The sequence below is a fragment of the Salarias fasciatus genome, chromosome 22 (genome assembly GCF_902148845.1).
Source record: "Salarias fasciatus chromosome 22, fSalaFa1.1, whole genome shotgun sequence".
Lineage (NCBI taxonomy): Eukaryota > Metazoa > Chordata > Actinopteri > Blenniiformes > Blenniidae > Salarias > Salarias fasciatus.
The window spans coordinates 4,874,891-4,882,436 of record NC_043765.1 but is presented as its reverse complement, the minus strand read 5'-3'; the positions used below and the strand labels follow the sequence as shown (position 1 = coordinate 4,882,436).

The following is a 7,546-nucleotide window of genomic DNA, read 5'->3' as shown; positions in this document are numbered from 1 at the left end:
AGGAGTCCAAATAAAATAAATAAAGTAAGAAGTGAGAGAAAGAGGGAGGAAAAAGGGGAGAAGAAGAGGGGGGGGCGGCGGCGTGTTTGGCTGGCGAGGTGAGTGGAGGTGGGGGGTGGGGGGGGAGGCGAGGCGAGGCGAGGCGGGGGCTGTAAAGGCAGGAATCAGCGGCCTCTGCGAAAGGGCCTCCAGTGAGCGAGGGTCTGGCTACCCCCTCTGCGGGGCCCCGATCGATACAAACTCAGAGCAATAAAGCTTTCCCCCTGTCATCTCCACAGAATACAAAGCAGAGCGGGGAAGGGAAGGGGGGAGGGAGGGGGAGGGGGAGGGGGAGGAGGGGATCGGGTGGTGGGGATGTGGAGGGAGCTGTTCCGCTAGCCACACCAATTTCCTACCCCCCCCAGCCCCCCACCTCTTTTTTTTTTTCCACCTCCTTCTACTCCTTTTCTCTCCCTAATTTTCAACCCCAACCACAAACCACCTCACCCTCCACCTCCCCCCTCCTCCCCCCTCCTCCCCTCCTCCCCTCCTCCCCCCTCCGTCCTCAGCCGATTCGCTTGCCTGTATTTTATAATTAATGCTGTTTGAATAAATACTCTTAATAATTCATCGTTGTTATTTAAGGAAGAGATTGATGGATTGACCGGGAGAAAGTGCGAGAGAGAAACGGAGCAGAGATCAGATCTGGAGGGGAAAGGTGCTCGAAAGGACAGAGAGGGGAAACGAATGCAGCAGAAAGAGAGAGAGAGAGAGGTTTAAATAGAGGGGGGTCGACCGGCTGCTGCTAACGGAGGATGGGGTGATGGCCGTAGACGGAGAGGGGGGGAAGGGAGTGGAGGTATTACACTGAGCGAAAGATGGATGTGTCGATGTGGAGAAGCTCAGTGCGAGGGGAGGTGGGGGAGTATGGAGGCGGCGGCGGCGGCGGAGGAGGAGGGTATTTAACGGGACAGGAAAGGAGAGGACAGGAGGGGTAAAGAGGTCAAATCAGCGCTCTGTTTAATTGGGAGCCAATTTAAGTCGGGTCCGATCGATAAACCTGTAAACCGAGCCGCCTAACGGCCGGCGGCTCGCTCCATAGATCACCGGGAGAGGCGGGTCTCTGCACACCTCACTCGTTCACTCTCTCACTCACTCACTCATTCACTCTCACTTGTGGAGCCATGCAAACAGAGAGCCGTGAATTAAAGGTGTGCGTCGTTCATCGCGGAGACGTTCGGCCTGAATCCAAGCGGTGTGAACATAAATATCCCGGCGGTCATGTGACGAGCTCGTAACTCCAAATGGAAGGATGATGTGATCCTGGACGGGTGGAGACGAGCGGCCGTCCTCCGCCTGGGACCGTCGCGGTGGTCAAACTGGAGGCGGACGGACTCTGACTCACAGTTCACCGCAAATAAGTTTTATTTTTCTTTTATTACTGTAAAGCTTCGGTCGTATTTTCCTTGCAGATGAAGTTGAAGTAAAATTCCAGAGATGTGGATGAAGAATTTATCAAGTGTTTCTGTTCTGTGCGTCCCGGGTTCAGCCTCTTTACGTGAATATCGAAGTAGATTTTCTGAGGATTTTCTGGTATTGATTCGTCCTCCGACTACAATAGTTCAGACATGAAATCTCCAGCTGCACCTTTCACATCCTGGAGGTCTTCATCCAGCGCTTCACTCTTCCCTCTCCTTCGGTTTTTTTTCTAATGTGTATCCGGCTCGCCCCGTTTCCTGTCGTCTTCATGTCTGCACATTGTTTTGGTGTCATTTAAACCCATCGACCCAATAACACTCATTCAAATAGCAAAGTTAAAGCCACGGTCTCTTTTTGACATCTATTCTTATTTCTTTTGACACTTTTTAGCTTTTTTTTTCCTTTCTTTTTTCAGATTTACTCAAAATCCCAGAGCTAAATTGAAACAATCTGGTCACTGTCAGCCTCCTCACGTGCATTTCTTCGGAGCATTTTTTTCCGTTCCGTTCATATCGTCTCTTGACTTTGCAGTTGCAGTATCAGTCCTCCTCCTCTTCCTCCTCTTCCTCCTCAACCTCCCTTCATCTAATTGCTCGCAGAAAAAAAGAACAGAAAACACGCAGCATCAAAGCTTTTTCTCACTACCATCATTTTCTCTCAAATTGAGCCTCTGTCCATGTATTTTAAGTTGATTTTTTCTTTTTTTTTTATGTATGGCTGTCTGTTTTCACCCCTCAATCCAATCCCTCCGACAGAACACAGGAATTTCTGTCTTCTTTTCTTTTTCTGCAAATAAAGAAGAAAGTTTGACCTAAATGTGGCTTTACACACAATCAAATAATATAACTTCAATATTCTTCTTTACATTCAACTTGCTGCATTTTTTTTTTTTTTTTTTTTTTTACATTTTTCTTGTTTTGCCGACTCAGGTTTCAGGTTAAATTCAGAAGGATTTTTTTTTCCACATGACATTCTGACCAGATCAAATGTATTTGAGGTTAGATTTTGTAGGATTTTTTTTCCGTCCGTCTCCGTCTGAGACGCTCTGACCGGGCTGCACCGTCCGTAAGTGGACAGTCTTCACAGAGGCCTTTATTCTTCCCTCTTTTCTTCTTCTTCCTCCCCTCCTTCCTTCGCCTGATTTTCGGTCATCTTGCTGTCCACCCGTGCCGGTCGGTGTCGTCATGGAGTCTGTGTTGCAGACGATCTGCCCCCTCCTTCATCCAATCACTCACTCCGACCCATCAGGACCCGGCTGTGTGTCTTTGTTAGTGCGATTGTCACCGTCTTTTCCTCTTTCTGCCGTTTCCTCGGAGGACGCTCAGTCACACCGCCGTTCGCTCCGCACGCCGCCGTTTTTGTCATTTTTTGGGACTTTTCATTTCATTTTTTCCCCCTCCGTTCATTTTTTTTTTTTTTTTTTGCTTTTCTTTTCATCGTTAACAAGAATAAAAATTTTCCTGACTTTTTCTGGTTTCGTTTCATTTCCAGAATATCTGCTCCTTCACTCCTCCTCCTCCCAGCCCCGTCCTCTTCCTCTCTTCCTGTCCAGCGTCCCTCCACTCGTCCGTTCACCTGCTCCGGCTCCTTCCATCCACATTTTCCATCCCCTTTTTTTTTTTTTTTTTTTATGTATCTGGACAGACCTCAATATTTTTCCACCTCCAGCCACTATTATCCCCATTCCTAAATTTTTTTTTTTTTTTTTTTTTTGCTGTTATGTGATTACGTTCGGTCCCGTTCTGTCTCTGGGTTTGGTTCTCGCTCTCTCCTCCCCTCCATCCCATCACCGTCACTCCTTCGGCTCCCTCCATCACCTCCCCTGCCATTTTCTGTCCCTCTGCTCTCCTTTTGTTTTCCTCTCTTTGAAACCATTCCTGTCATGTCGCTCAGCCTTATTATCCCCCCGAAATTCCCTAAATTTTCAGTGTCTGCCGGCTGTGCTGGTCCTTCTTGATCATGTGTTTCCTCCACCCCTCCCTCCCGCTGCCTCTCCTCCTTCGCCCGTTCACTTTGTGTCTCCATCTTTACGCCCCAACACAGGGATTCTGGAAGAAGGAAGTAACACACAGTGGCCATTTCCTCCTTCCCCTTGTCCTCCCCTCCCTTTATTTCTCTGTTTCCATCCCTCCATCCCCGCGTTGCGCTCCTTGGGGAGGGCAGTAATAATGGTGGAGAGAAGGAGAGAGGGAGGGCGGTGCGATTATTGTCTTGTCGGGAGTCAGAGGAATCGATCGGCACAGAAATATGTGGTGCGAGAAAGAGGTACTGTATCGGATATAATAAACACTCTAGAGACATATTCGGAAAGCGCTCGCCCTCGTGCGCGCTCACGTAGGGCTGTGCACGGACACACACCCGTGCAGTCCCTCTCTCACACACACACACACACACACACACACACACACACACACAGCGAACATCAAACGAACGCCGTACTTTTCCACTCGTGCATAAACTTGTAGAAAGAAGCGCGTACATGAATCGGCAGCAAAGCGTCGTCCGCTTCTCGCTCCGCTCCTCATTCAGGTCCTGCTCAACCGGCGGTGCCGAGGAGGTGGGAGAAGTCAATATTTATATATAAAACACTCCTCAAGTCTCCAGCAAGAACATTATCTTACAATCGGGTGAAATGCAATATTTGTGCAGAACCTGGGCAAATTCTAGGCTTGTGAGTGGTCGGTTCTGTGTGGGGAAAACCGCTTTTTATACTGACACACGACTCAAACCTGCTCAAAAGAAACGTCCAGATTAATGCAAGTTTTTCACCTGGTTTCTGTGTAAAAATCATCCTTTCAGGTCATTTCAGATTGCGGTTCTGCTCCTTTTTTTTTTTTCTTCTGTGCAAATGATATCAGACGAGCATCACCTGGAAAATCCTTTAATACCTGCTGTTAAAGTGTAAACAGCAGAGGAGGCATTAGCATGCAGCACTTTGTTTGCCTCGGCTTCAGGCAGGGAAACATGTTTATTCTTAATGATTAACACTCTCTCAGGTACACACAAAACATGTGAGCCGCACACACACACAAACACACACACACACACACACACGCACAGTGATCTTTCATTGCTGTTGCCTGGCAACGGGTCTGTGTGTCCTGTGCTAGCGGAGCGCTGTCCAGCGGTGCCGTGACCGCTGCGGCTGACCACTGCCGACGGAGGAGGGGTGGTGCAGAGATCAGGCGGAGGGGCGAGCGAGACGTCACCAAGGGAAAGGAGCGGAAGTCTGGTCCGTGCAAACGTTACGTTTGAAAACAAAAGTGGTCCTTAAAGCTTAAAACTAACGAGTGAGAAAATATCGAACTGACATTTTTGTGAAAAATTAGTTTTTCGTCTGGCTTACAGTAAAATATGCTCCGGTGAGTTTTCCGTGAGAAGCCGTCCGTTTGGGACTGTTTGTCATTCCTCTGAGAATGTTTACTATGTCACTATTTATTTAGCTATTTCACTTTTTTTCGAAAAATTTATAGTAATTCGCTCAAAAAATCCAAACTTATTAATCTTTTGCTGACATTTTTTTTAAACCCTTTTCCAAGTAATTTTTATTTTAAGTTAATAAAATTCTTCCTGTCTCATTTATTATCTGTCTGCCACATTTCTTTGGCATCGATTAAAGTTGTTGTAATTGGTCAAAAAATTATTATTTTTTTTTTTTTAATTGAATCTCAGTCTTATATTGAACTGGTCTGACGTTTGTCTGTTTTAGCTCCAGAGCTGTCTGTACTTCCTGTTGGGTTGATTGTACGCGTTTTCTTCCTTTCATTTGTCGACTCAGAATTAGATCCAGACAGATTTCTGTGAGATTCGAGGTGTTTTTGCGCTCGATGCCAGATGTTCTTGACCCATTTAGCAGAAAAATACCTGTAATTGGTCAAAAACTCCTCATAGTTACACACACTGCTTTCCCGTTTTCTTTGTTGACAGATTTGTAGAAGAAAATGTGTGTGAAGAGGTTCTGTCATCTTCAACTTTAAATGTTTGTTTCCTGATTTGTTTTGACAAATTTTCCTGAAAAAGTTCTGATAATTGATCAGAAAAAAAATTATTTTGGAGGCAAGTATTTCTTTATCTTTGTATTAGACAAAACATTCTGTAATTCCAGTTATCGTGAGAGTTTATTTACTTGTTTCTCATAAAAACTTTTTGTTTTTTAAGGGAGGTCTGTTGAGCTGACAGATTTTGCTCCTAAATAAAGATGCTACCCAGCCGTTTGTAAGCAGGAGTTTCTCAAGGATATGTTAATATTTTTGGCGGTTTTGCTTCAGAGCAGCTCGGTAAATGTTTGTTAGGAGGAGGAAGATGTGTTATTAGAGAGAGAGAGGTGGAGGAGAGACGGAGAGAGCGAGGCGGGATGCTGCAGATTAAATTTGACAGAGAGAGGCAGGTGGGAATGAAGGAATTAAGGCAGAGCAAACAGGTAGAGGGTCTCCGGACGGAGGGGGGGAAGTCCGAGTGAGACGAGGAGCAGAGGAAATGAGAGGAATCGGAATAAATCGGGGCTGGTCGGAGCCGGGGACGAAGCCGGGTGGGAGGTGAGGGACGGGCCGGAGCGGCAGCGATGCTAATAAGAAGCGCGAAGCTGGAGAGAAGTGAGCCGCCGTCCCGTTGGTGTGGATGTCAGGTCGCTGCCGACACACACTGTGGTTTCCAGACTTGTCAGGAGTGTGTGTTCGGTCGGGGCAGGAAGTCGGGGTTCTCACGTTTGCCGTCGTCACAGTCGTTCAGCCACCTCCACACTCGGGTTATTGTAAATTCCGAATCTACCATCATGAAGACGTTCGTGTGATCCAGGCCACGGTGCAGCCGCTTGATAAACCCGTCAGACTGTCAGAAGTGTGTGTGTGTGTGTGTGTGTGTGTGTGTGTGTGTGTGTGTGTTGAAGCTTTCACTCAGCTCTGGAGTGACTGCAGCTCCTCCAGTTTGAGAAGTTTTGCAGCTATTTTACATTTCCGGCATTTTCAGGGAAAAAGAGCAGTTTGGAGCGTTTAGAGAGCAGTGAGAGAGAAACGTCTAGAACCTGCCAGGAGGCGAGAGGAAGCCTGGATCCACCTCTCCATCCACAGTGACTCGCTGCTGAGGGGCAGCAGGGCGGCTCGGGGGGGGGGGGGGTTTGTTTTGCGTCTGAACGTGACGGGGAGGACAGGTGGGAGAGGGACGCAGCTTGTTTGTGCGAGGCGCGAGGTGGCCGGGACCATGTGCCTGACCTTTGACATCCACACGCCGCACACTGCTGGCAGCCCCCCCCCCCCCCCCCTCCTCACCCCCCGCCCCCCCTCCTCAAACCCACGCGCCGTCTGTCACTGGCCCCTGACAGCCGTGACCGAGGCGGGGTGGGTGGGCAAAAACGGAGGGAGGGCGTGGAGTTTAGGACCCCTCCAGCCATGCTGCCCCCCCCCCCCCAAAACCCCTTTCTCAGTTCTTCGCCCTTTTCTAATTCCCTGACAGTGACCCTGCACCCCCCATGTCCCCCCTCCTTTAGCACACACTCACAGGCCATGTCAGCCCCACAAGACAGATACATCATCTGCCTGGTGCCCCCCCCCCCCCCCCCACCTCACAAAAAGCCCCCACTCATCTCTCTCTCTCTCTGACTCTCTATTAGCACTGATAGGATGGAGGACAGGGGGAAAGGGAGCGGTGGTGATGGGTTAGAGGGTTTGGGGGGTTGTGGGGGGGGCTGGGGGGGGGGGGGGGGGTTGTTGTGGGGGGGGGGGGGGTCCTCTCTATATGCTGTCAGAGCGCCTCGGGGTGAAGCACGCTTTGGGGCGGTGGTCACTCTAACTTGAAGCAGATTCTTACTCTGGTCTGCTTTGTTATGAGGGGAGAATAAAACCTGTCTGAGCAGTTGTGAGGTCTTACAGTGGGAGGGGGGCAGCGGGGGGGGGGGGGGGGGGGGGGGGGGCAGATGTAAAGAAATGTTTGTTGGAAAATGGGTCAAGATATTCCGATCTGATCCGACGTGAGCTGGATGGTGCGACATTCGGGGTTCAGTGTTTGATTTGTGAGCAGAGATGAGGTGGATGATGGGATGGACTGATGGGGGTGGGGGGGGTGGGGGGGGGGGGGGGGGTGAAATGCTGCATGG

At 49.2% G+C, this 7,546-nt stretch overlaps 1 protein-coding gene across 1 annotated transcript in view; it reads left to right on the top strand.

The window, feature by feature from the left end:
- The window catches only part of pou2f2a (POU class 2 homeobox 2a), a 63,782-nt gene that overhangs the window by 37,350 nt on the left and 18,886 nt on the right, over nucleotides 1-7,546 (top strand). The gene's annotated exons all lie outside the window — the stretch shown is intronic.